Below are 12,341 nucleotides of genomic sequence, written 5' to 3'. Positions count from 1 at the left end.
CAGGTCTGTCACAGCAATATCCCACTCTCTGGTACCAATCTGTCTTAGTTTATTTCTTCATTGCTGTGACAAAACACTCTGACCACTACCAATCTGGAGAGGAAAGGGTTTATTTAGCTTATATCTCCCAGGTCGTAGTTCATCAGGGAGCCCAAGGTAGGAACTCAGGGCAGGAACCTGGAAGCAGGGACTGGAGCACAGGCCATGGAGGAATGCTGCTTACTGGCTTGCTCCCTTGGCCCCTGCTCAGCCTGCTTTCTTATGCAACACAAGCCCACCTGCCCAGGGGTTGTACCACCCACAGTGGGCTGGGCCCTCCCACATCACTCATCAAGAAGATGCCCTTCAGACATGGCCATAGGCCAGTCCAATAGAGGAAATTCCCCAATCGAGGCTCCCTCAACCCAGGTATGTCAAGTTGACGCTAAAGCTATCCAGCACAGAGTGTTTTGTTTGCATGTATGTAAGTGCATCACACACATGCAATGCCCATGGAGGTCAAAAAAGGATGTCAGATCTCCTGGAACTGGAATTACAGACAGTTGTTAGCCACCATGTGGGTGCTAGGAGCCAAACCTCCATCCTCTCCAAGAGCAAGCAGTACTCTTAACCACTGAGCTATCTCTCCAGTCCTACCTCACTTACTTCTTGGACCCTGGAAAAGCCAAGTCACTTCTCTGAGTCTCAATTATCTCATCTGTGAAGCAAAGGAATGAACTAGATCAGTTGCCTCTAGCCTTTTAAGCACAGAAGGTTTTAGTTAGCAAAAATTTCAATTAATTTTTGTCTAGAGTCTCATATTGGAGTATTCTTAGTAACAACTACATGTATAATTAATTCCCATTCTTCTTATTTAATCAAAGGCATGTAACTGCTCATTAGAGCTTCTGCCCAGTGAGAAAGTCAGAGTACTCTGGTGGGCTGAAATCATTTGCATCAAAAGTAAAGTAAGTTTGCCTTGAAGTTTAACCCAAAGCAAACTTGCACTTTCATCCAAAGTCAGGAAATATCTGTAAGTAATGTGAAATGCCTGACCAAGAACTATGAGGGACAGAGAATCACAAGCTAAGAACAGCATATGCTCCTGTAGGATCTATCCTGGACATTTTTCTGTAACTTCCTTTTATTAACAATATCATATCACTTAGTAAATCAATCAGTTACTGTGTATGTGGGGGCGAGGGCAGAAATGTCATAGTGTGCATGTGGAGGGGAGAGGACAACTTGCAGGAGTTGCTTCTCTCCTTCTATCATGGGGGTCATAGGGATTTAACTTAGGTCATGAGCTTTGGTGGCAAATGTCTTCACCCAGAGAGCCATCTCTCCAGTCCCTCTGATTTCTAAGGCAATGAGGTGTAACTATAAACAAATATGACCGTTCAGTCCATATGCTGTCACTAGCATGGACTGGTCTGACATGGAACATAACAGAGAAAGAAATCTGTGGGTCGGCTAGAAGGAAAGAGTAGAAGAAGGACTGACAGTGAGTGTGGAAAGGACAGGAGAAATGATGCTATCACTGAGAGGTGTTGTCTCATTGCCAATAAGCTCAAGAAATGTAGATTGTAAAATAATCTAGGGAGCCAAGTATGAAGCTGAAAGTACACAGCAAGCAAAGGGAACATCATACTAAAAAGAGTGTTACAAGAGCCTGGGGGAGAGATTCCAGGGAACATCCAGGCTTCGATCACCTAAGGAGCAAAGCAGAAGAACACATAGCCACTGACATGCTAGAGGCCTGGTAACCCCTGTGTGGACAACAGTGCAAACAATGTTTGTGACTGTTTCCTTTAAGTTTCTATTCCAACAAATTTATACTAAAAGTACAAGCAAAACTGCTGGCAGGCATATCTATTCCCAGTGGGACAGAGCAAATTTTATCCATATCAATTTACTTGAATTGTTAGAGAAGTGCTCTGCCACCCAAGCCCTCAGGTCTTCTGTGTCAAAGAGAACTGGGCAAGTAGGCCAGAATGACTCCAAGATTTTTTTTTTTTTTTTTTGGTTTTTTTAGGACAGGGTCTTTTTGTAACCCCAGCTGCCCGGGAACTCACTATGTAGACCAGGCTGGCCTTGAGCTCACAGAGATCTGCCTGCCTCTGCCTCCCGAGTGCTGGGATCAAAGGCATGTGCCACCACGCCCTGCGACTCCAAGATTTTTAAAAGGCGGTAGGTAATAGAAAGGACAACCCTGAAGAACAGCCAGGCAAGCTCCAATGATACTTCAGTAAAGAAGACATGTAATGGGGCTGGAGAAAGCTCAGTGATTAAGAGCATTGACTGCTCTTGCAGAGGACCCGGATTCAATTCCCATCACCCACATGGTGGCTACAAACCATCCTTAACTCCAGTTCCAGGGGAATCCAAAGCCCTCTTCTGACCTCCACAGCATTGCATGACATGGGTGCATTCACATACGTGCAGGCAATACACTCATGCACATAAAATTTAAAAAATTAATTATTGTTTTCTATTTGCTAACTTCCTCTATGTATTTAATAACTCCCTCCTCGCTTTAAATATCTCTCTTGAAGAAAAAAAGGATAAGCATGGAATTATCATATGACTTAGCAATTCTACTCCTTTCTATATGGATATAAAAAGCATTGAGGAACCAAGGAGATGGCTTAGTCAGTAAAATACCTTCCATGCATGGTTGCATGCATCTGGTCAGTCAGTCTAGACAACTGGTGAACTGTGGGTTCAATAAGCGATGATCTTAAAAAGGTAAGGTGGGGAGCAATAGTGGAAGACACCTGACATCAAACTCTTTCCTCCACATGCGCATGTACACACATGACTATGGACATCCATATACACACACAGAAACTCAAAACAGGAACTCAAATACTTCACACTAAAGGCTATTGTAGCATAATTCATTATTCAATAACCAAAAGGTAGAAATTCCTCAAGTGTCCATCAACATACATGTATAGATTAAACAAAATGTAGCATACACAATAGAATATTAGTTAGCTGCAAAATGGACAGCATTATGCTATGTGCTGTAACGTATGGAAGGTGAAATATGCCAGATACAAAACAGTGAACACTGTAAGAAATATCTAGGATAGGCAAACTGGAAAGATAATAGTTTAGAGGTTATCAGGGCATGAGAGGGAAGGGAAAAGAGCTGCTGCTCAGTGGTTAGAGGATTTCTGTTTAGGGTGACAGAACTTTAGAAACAGAAGTAATGGTTTGCATAACACAGGAACATAATGCCAACGAATTAACTGTACACTTAAAAGTGTTAAAATGGCAAACTTTACATGCATATATATGTATAACTACAATTAAAGGGTTCTTTTAGCTCTCAAGACTCTTTATTCATATTGACATCAGAGTATGTCTGATCAGTGTCATTCTCCTTCCATTCCTTCTCCTTCCTAACTTGGAAGACACAAAAAGTTATTTTGTTTTGGGGTATGTTTTGTTTTGTGGTGTGTTTTCTTTTTCTTATCTGTATTTACCTTTGAAGAATGTGACTTGAACACTCCACTTCCATTATTCACAAGCCTTGATGAATTACAAGACCTAGGGAAGCTTGGGGTTTTGTTCTCACACTTTGGAAAACAAGCCATGTGGGGGATTCCTCCCATCAAGCTGTTTCTTCTTACATACTTATTTCTAGGACTAGTACATACAGAGTAACTACAGGGGATGGAAACCTTACAGAAATTCTAGAAGAAGAAACGCAAGCCATTCAAACAAATTTCTTTTAAACATGAAGATGTATCTCGGAACACTTTAATGACAAGTGACTTTGGTCTACTAAGGAATCCAGCTTGATAGCTAAACACTTCAGACCATAGTAGGTTACATTACAACCTACAACAAACTAACTTGTTAAAATAAGCCAAGGTGAAATTGGAAAAAGCATGGCTAGCTTCACTTACTGCCTAAGGGATCATAGTATCACTTCAAGGTAGAAGGAAATCTATCTTCCCCTTAAGTTATCATGTCACAGAGGTTCTTAAATGCTAACAAAAAATCCTGGAAAATACATTATCGGAAGGAATGAAGGTAAGTACTGACATGTGGTGCAGCTCAGTCCACTTCTTCCATTCGGGAGGTGTCATCATCTCCTTCAAGGGGCGGCATTTCTTCAGTCACAGAAGCACTGATCTTGTCAGCAGTGGAATCGTCCTCATCAATACCTAGACCAAGTTTGATCATCCTGTAGATCCTGTTAGCATATGTCTGGGAATCTTCCAGACTGAAGTCAGAAGACAGGAGTGCAGTTTCATACGGCAAGATGACTAGATCCTTCATGGACTTGTAGTTCTTGTTGGCCTCTGCCTTTTGCCTTAGGGTCTCGATAATGGAGTGGTCGGGGTTGATGTCCAGGTGCTTCTTTGCTGCCATGTAGCCCATTGTGGAGTTGTCTCTTAGCGCTTGAGCGTTCATGATTCTTTCCATGTTAGCCGTCCACCCATATGTACTTGAGACAATACAGCAAGGGGATGTCACCAATCTGTTTGACACAAAGACCACCTTTTCAACCTTTATTTTCTAAGATGTCTTTCATACTTTTGCAGAGGTTTTCAAACTCTGTCTTTTTCTCTTCCTGTTTCTTCTTTTCTTCTTCATCTTCTGGAAGCTCCAAGACCTCTTTGGTGACTGACACTGAAGTTTTGTCCTCAAATTCCTTCAGCTGTTGAACACAGTACTCATCAATGGGCTCAATCATATATATCACTTCTAAGCCATGCTTTCAGAGCTGTTCCACAAAGGCAGAGTTAGCCACTTGGTCCTTGGTCTCACCTGTGATAAAATAGATTCTGTGTTTCTGGTTTTCCTTCATTCTGGTGCAGGAGTCCTTGAGAGAAACCATCTCATCCCCAGAAGCAGAGGTGTAGTAGCAGAGCAGTTCTGAGAGCTTCTTTCGGTTTTGAGAGTTTTCATGAATTCCAAGCTTTATGTTTTTTGAGAACTGCTCATAAAACTTCTTGTAGTTCTCTTTATCTTCTGCCAGTTCAGTGAACAGTTCTAAACATTTTTTGACCAAATTCTTTCTGATGGCTTTCAAAATTTTGCTTTGCTGCAACATTTCACAGGAAATATTTAGAGGGAGGTCATCAGAATCCACCACACCTCTAATGAAACTCAGATACTGTGGGATTAACTCCTCACAGTTATCCATGATGAACACTCTGCGAATATAAAGCTTGATGTTGTTCTTTTTCTTTCTGTTTTCAAACAAATCAAAAGGAACACATCTTGGGACAAAAAGAAGAGCTCGGAATTCCTACTATCCTTCAACTGAAAAATGCTTCACTGCCAAGTGCTCTTCCCGGTCGTTGGTCAAGCTCTTGTAGAACTCCCTGTACTCCCCATTAGTGATGTCATCAGCGTTTCTGGTCCAAATAGGCTTTGTTTTGTTGAGCTCTTCTTGGTCAATGTACTTCTCCTTGATCTTCTTCTTCTTCTTCTTGTCCCCATCCTTCTTCTCCTCCTCTTCCTCATCAGAACACATGTCTTCTATCTCAGGCTTGTCATTGGATTCCTTCTCTTCCTTCTCCTTCTCTTCCTCTTTGTCCTCCTTTTCTTCTGCCTCATTTCTTCTTTATCTTGTTCCTTCTTCACAAACAGTGTAATGGGATAGCTGATAAGCTGAGAATGCTTCTTCACAATTTCTTTTATTCTCCTTCAGGAGGTACTCGGTTTGGTCTTCTTTCAGATGTAGGACAGCCTTTGTTGCAGGACCCATAGATTCCCCACAGTCGGCCACATGGTGAAGGAGCACCCCACCCTGCCAGGATTCCCAAGCATACTGCTCGTCATCATTATGCTTGGTTATCACCTTCACTTTCTCAGCCACTAAGTACGCCGAACTGGCCAATCATCGAGATATCAGCCCCTGCCTGCAGAGCCTCCATGAAGGCTTTGGTCCGACTTGGCAATGGTGCCTAGGTTACTGATCAGATTAGCCTTAATCATTCCGATCCCCATGTCCACTATAGTGAGGGTTCGCTCCTGCTTGTTGGGAATGAGACTGACGTGTAGGTCCTTCCCAGAGTCGAGTTTGCTGGGGTCCATCAGGCTCTCGTACCTGATCTTATCCAGTGCGCCTGATGAGTTGGAGATGAGCTCCTGCAGGAAGAGCTCTTTGTTCTAATAGAAGGTATTGATGATCAGCGACATCAGCTGGGCTATCTCCTCCTGGAAGGCGAAGGACTTCACCTTCTCCTCCTCCATCAGCTGGTCCTGGGTCTGCGTTTCCTCAGGCATCTTGGCTGGGTGACCGCACACTCTCCACAAGGAGCAGCAACCGCAATGCCGAAGCAACTCCTATGGGTGTGTTTTAACTCACAAGACTGTTCCATTTATGGCTCTAAATCAGGGGAGCCCAAGTGGTAAGAGAAAAGAAGAGTTAAATCCTCATCCTCCAATAATCCCTTAAAGGAATCTTAGAACATATGGGTCCCTCATGAAGCTTATTTAATGCTAATGATTCCCGAAACTACAATTCCAGCACAAGCCTTGGTCACGAATCTCAATCTGCAGTTCTCACTATGTATGACCACCTCAGACTTATTATGGCTAAAAGAAAGTCTTTAGTAATTAAAGGTAAACATAGAAGTTAGTTATTTAAAACAAGTGAAAATAGGAAAAACACATTTCAATTAAAAATCAGACATACAGGAGTCCTGTTCAGAAAGTCCCCTCCTGTGCCTTTAAGAGCCAATGTGTGCCCTATTTTCTCCTCTATCTGGTTCAGGGTATCAGTTCTTAGGTTGAGGTCCTTGATCCATTTGAGTTTTGTGCATGGTGAGAGTTAAGATATCTAGTTTTATTCTTCTACATGCCCTTATCCAATTTGACCAGCACCATTTGTTGAACATGCTGGTTTTTTTTCTCCAGTGTATATTTTTGGCACTTCTGTCAAAATTCGGGTGACTGTAAATGTGTGGATTTAAATCTGGATCCTCAATTCTATTCCACTGATTAATGTTTTTATGCTAGTACCATGCTGTTTTTAATACTATGGCTCTGTAATGTAACTTGAGATCAGGGATGGTAATGCCTCTAGCTTGTCCTTTATTGTTCAGGATTATTTTAGCTACTCTGAGTTTTTTTGTGTTTCCATATGGAATTTGATATTATGTTTTCAGGAGCTGTTTTATGACTATAGCTCTGTAATATATATTTTGAGATCATAAGGTAGTGGTCAGATCAGGAATCCTGGAGTCGCTGGACTCTGTGAGCAATATAGCTGAGGCAAGAGGAGTGTAAGTACTTTAATGGCATTTGTGCCAGAGCTAGTGGAGGGGGCATTGTGCAGTGATACATAATTCATATAAATATTTGTCAATGCTACTTTTGTCATTTCACCTTCCCACAGTGAAACGAAGCAGCTCCAGAGTCAGCTTCAGGGAAAAGAGGAAGGCAAATGAGAGCAGTAGGCATCTAGACAGGGATTCCTGATGGGCTACACACACAGTGCCTGGCACAGGAAGGAGGGAAGATGGAGCAAGGATCACTTTTGAATGACCCTGGCCCCAGCAGAACTTTGCAACCATCATGATCCCTCTATAAATGCTGTGGGAATAAACAAATAGCAAAAGAAATAGTACTGGCTATAATAATATATTAATATAATAATGCTTTGGAGAGACTGAGCAGTATCCAGGGAGGAGCCCCAGCCATTGATGCTCATGACCTATCAATTACATCTTTACTATTATTGAAAAGCTAAGGGGTAGAGAGATGGTTCAGTGCTTAAGAGAATAGACTGTTCTTGCAGAGGACCTTGGTTCAGTTCCCAGCACCTACATGGCAACTAACAACCACCTGTAACTCCAATTCCAGGGGATCTGATGGCCTCTTCTAGCTTCTATGGGAATTTCATACACTGGTGCACTTAACATGCAGGTAAAACACTCATAACATAAAGGAATAAAAATAAATACATTTTTAAAAGAAAAAATATATTTATCAGGCTCTCTGGCCAACTCCCTCACTTCAGGAAAAGGAGGGCTCCAATCTTGCTCACTTCCCTCCCGGGTCCACTGTTCTTTCCACTGTCCCAGGTCACCACTGACTGAATGCCTGCTCTGTGATAATTCAGAAATAGAATAAGACACTTGATGATTTCCAGCAGAAAGAGGATCATAAAGCAAGGACAGCAGCCACACTTTTATAGATTATAATGGGAAATATATTTATTTTACATGTAATAATATTTGGTTATTAATACAAATATGCACTTCTTAGAACAGATTGGAACATCTGGGAAGGAGCTCAGCTGTAGAGCATTTGCTTAGAACAAACTGGAACAGGAGACTTTTTACATAATTGTTGACAAAATTATATAATAGAATATGGCATTATTCTATGTGACTTTTACAGTAGGTTAATAAAACAAGCGTTTTAGCAAAGTATTTGACAACTTCATTAATTTTTCCAAGAATTTCCCTAATTTACTGTTGTTCAAATACTTTAAAAGTATCTGTTTAATATTATACTAATATTTTACATGATATATTGGGGTTTTTGTTTGTTTTGTTTTTTGTCTTTTTGAGACAGGGTCTCCCTGTAGCTCCAGCTGGCCTGGAACTCACTATGTAGACCAGGATGGCCTCGAACTCACAAAGATCTGCCTGCCTTTGCCTCCCAAGTGCTGGGATTAAAGGCATGGGGCACTATGCCCTATTTTAATGGGAAATAAAATTATAAAGTACTAAATAGAAATAATTGCTACAAAAAATATCCAATGAGTTAGGCCTAATTGTATAGGCATATAATCTCAACTCCTCAGGAGTCTGAGGTAGGAGAATCATAAGTTCAAGTCCTACATGAGCTACAGTATGAGTTCAAGCACAGCATGGACAATTCAGTAAGACTCCATTTTAAAATAAAAACAGAGCTAGAAACTTAGCTAAATGGTAGAGCACTTTCTTGCCATACATGAAGCCTTAGGTTCAACAGCCAATATGAGGGGGCAGGAAGAGGAAGAAGAGAGAGAAGAGAAAACAGAGCACCTAACTAAAACAAGCAAATCTAACTATGCTGGTTTTGTATAATATGTAGAAATGATTTCATACTTGAACACTCTGAAGCCAAGGATCAGGAGTAAGCACTGCCAGCTTTTGGAAATCTACACACGAACATGACAATACTTCTTCGAGAGTATAAAGGGCCTTTTTTGGTATGAGAGCTGGTATGTGCAGCTGTGTGGGTGTGACTGTATACAGATGTACATATGTATGCATGTATATACACACACACACACACGTATGCACATGGAAGCCAGAGGTCAATCCAAATGTCATTCCTCAGGAGTTGTGCACATTTATTTTTGAGACAGGATCTCTCATTGGGACTGATCAGGCTAGACTGGCTGGCCAGGAAGCCCCAAGGATCCACTTGTTTCTATTTCCCCAGTGCCGGAATTACGAGAATGCACCACTACACTTTGCTTTTTATGTGGGTGCTGAGGATTCACTCTGGAGCATGTGTTTGCTCAGCAAGCATTTCAGTGAGTTATCTTCCTAGCCCAACATGTGGTATTTTTTCACCCAACTTTTTTATATTGAAGATTTTTAAATATACTGAAAAAGTAATAATATGAATACTCCCAAATCTATCAAATGTTAGTATTGTGCTATATTTGCTAGCATTCTCTATCAATTTGCATATGCATATGTGAATACACATACCCATACACCCACACAGACTTGTTTCTCCTTTTTATTGAGCTAAATTTTTTTTAATTTTTTTGTTTTTTGTATTTTCGAGACAGGGTCTCCCTGTAGCCCCAGCTGTCCTGGATTCACTATGGAGACCAGGCTGGCCTTGAACTCACAGAGATCCGCCTGCCTCTGCCTCCCAAGTGCTGGGATTAAAGGCCTGTGCCACCATGCCTGGCTAAGCACTATATTTTTTTAAAGTGTATTTACCAACTGGAGAGCTTTCCTGTGCCTTGGGAATATAAACCTTTCCATAATATATGTATTATATATATATGTATTATATATGTATTATATACATATATAATATAGTACAATAGACAGTATTAATATTGCTAAAATAGAGGATAGAGAGATGCCTCAGTTAGTAAAGTACTTATTAAACAAGCATGATGACCCAACTTCAGCTCCTCAGCACTCACATAAAAAGCACACTGCACCTATAATCCCAGTGCTAGGGAGGAAGAGACAAGAGGTTTCTTGGGGCTTGCTTCAGGTTCAGTGAGAGAACCTACCTTAGAAAATAAGGTGAAGAACAATAGAGAAAAATACCTGAAATCAACCTCTGGTCTCCATATATGCACACAGTGAGCACACACACGCACGCGCGCGCACACACACACACACACACACACACACACACACGTGTATACACCATACATACATACCCCCAAATAAATGAATAAACCAAAAACTATTTTCTTGTTTCTTTGTTTTTTGAGTTCTTTGTATATTCTGGATATTAATCCTCTGTCAGATGTGTAACTGGTGAAGATTTTCTCCCATTCAGTGGATTTCCTCTTCACTTCTTTGGTTGTTCCTTTTGCTGTACAGAAGCTTTTCAGTTTAATGAGGTCCCACTTGTTGATTGTTGACCTTACTGCCTGAGCAATGGATGTCTAATTTAGAAATTCCTTTCCTACACCTATATCCTGTAGGGTACAGCCTATGCTTTCTTCTAAGTTTTGGAGTTTCATGTTGAGGTCTTTGATCCATTTGGCGTTGACTTCTGTGCAGGTGAAAGATAAGGGTCTAATTTTATTCTTCTACAGGTGGCGATCCAGTTTTGCCAGCACCATTTCTTGGAGATGCTGTCTTTCATGATCAACATGAAAAGAATAAGAACTGTGCTCAATCTTAAATGGAACACCTATATCACACCTTCCCTTCCCAAGGCTCGGGATCATTGTAGAAAAGGGGGCAGGAAGAGCATAAGAGTCAGAGCTCTTGGATGCATGCAAGAAAACCATGTTTTTGAGACACAACATGCAGTTGCACATATGAACCCAGAGTGCTGTGACAGCATGTGCAAGTCAGACAAAAAAAAGAAAAAGAAAAAAACAGCATCAAATGGGGAGGTGGGCAAGAAGACCCAAGCCCTAGCTGAGGAACTATTGGTAACTGACAATTCCTGGGAGGAGACTCAGTTTTTTGGGTTTTTTTAAAAAAAAATTATTTATTATTTTTATTTTATGTATATGCGTGTATTGCCTGCACGTAGGTAAGTGCACCCATGTCATGCAATGCCTGCAGAGGTCAGAAGAGGCTGTCGAATCCCCTGGGACTGGCGTTATGGACACTTGTTAGCTGCCATGTGGGTACTGGGATTTGAACACAGGTCTGATGCAAGCACAACCGGTGTTCTTAACTGCTGAGCCATCTCTCCAGCCCCCAAGACTCAGTTTTATATAAGGGTGTTACACCAAGGTATGGACACACACCCAAGAACATTTGGGAAACACAAATAAGACTCAACAGGCCTTAAAAGAATAAAAGAGGACATGATATGAGGAGGAGTCTGGGGGGATCAGAGGGGAGATAGAGGGTGGGATCTGAATATGATCAAAATACATTGTATAAAATTCTCAGAGAATCAATAAAAATATTATTAAAAAATAATAATAATCGGCACTACTATCCTCAGGCCTCTTGGGGTAAGTCTATAGCGCAGCTCTCCGCGCCGGGACTACCTAAGCAATATTCACCCTTCCATCCCCTCCCCCGCCGTTCTATACTCCTAGTTTGGGCCCTGCGCCATTCCTAGTCTAAGGGCCCCAGACACCTGGGGAACCAATACTGCTTCCTGATCCTTTTCACCCAGAACAACTTAGTGCCTTTCTTGGGCCCCAGGAGCACCGCTTCTGGTCCTGGCCCCGCCCTCACCTCTCTCTGCTTCCCTGGGCCTGCACCACCGGCTAACTCTCCTAGCCTGCACTACTACCCTCAGGCCTCTTGGGGTAAGTCTATACCGCAGCTCCGCGCCGGGACTCCCTACGACACATTCACCCTTCCATCCCTCCCACCGTTCTATACTCCTCGTTTGGGCCCGCGCCATTCCTAGTCTTGGGGCCCCAGACACCTGGGAACCAATACTGCTTCCTGACCCTTCTCACCCAGACCAACTCAGTCCGTTTCTTGGGCCCCAGGAGCACCGTTTCTGGTCCTGGCCCTGCCCTCACCTCCCTGTACTTCCCTGGTCCTACAACACCCGCCAGCCTCTTTCTGGAGCTGACAGGCTCTTTCTGGGGCTCTGAGGCTTACCTTTCCTCTCCCTGATCCTTTGCATCCAGTACAACCCAGCTACTCAATCCACTCCCTGGGAAATCTTGGGGCTTCTTCCCTCCCCATCTGCCTTTGCATCCCTGC

General features: G+C 42.2%; 1 protein-coding gene and 1 pseudogene across 6 annotated transcripts in view; both read right to left on the bottom strand.

Annotated features, from left to right (window-relative positions):
• Positions 1-12,341, bottom strand: part of Dis3l2 (DIS3 like 3'-5' exoribonuclease 2) — a 506,284-nt gene that overhangs the window by 315,305 nt on the left and 178,638 nt on the right. The window lies entirely within an intron of this gene.
• On the bottom strand, positions 4,048-6,308 carry LOC103738217 (annotated as a pseudogene). Its single transcript, XR_001872557.2, has one exon. The product of XR_001872557.2 is annotated as a heat shock protein HSP 90-alpha-like (transcript).

This window comes from Nannospalax galili, unplaced genomic scaffold, assembly GCF_000622305.1.
Source record: "Nannospalax galili isolate Female #2095 unplaced genomic scaffold, S.galili_v1.0 scaffold1138, whole genome shotgun sequence".
Taxonomy (NCBI): Eukaryota; Metazoa; Chordata; class Mammalia; order Rodentia; family Spalacidae; genus Nannospalax; species Nannospalax galili.
This window is presented reverse-complemented; position numbering and strand designations above follow the sequence as displayed.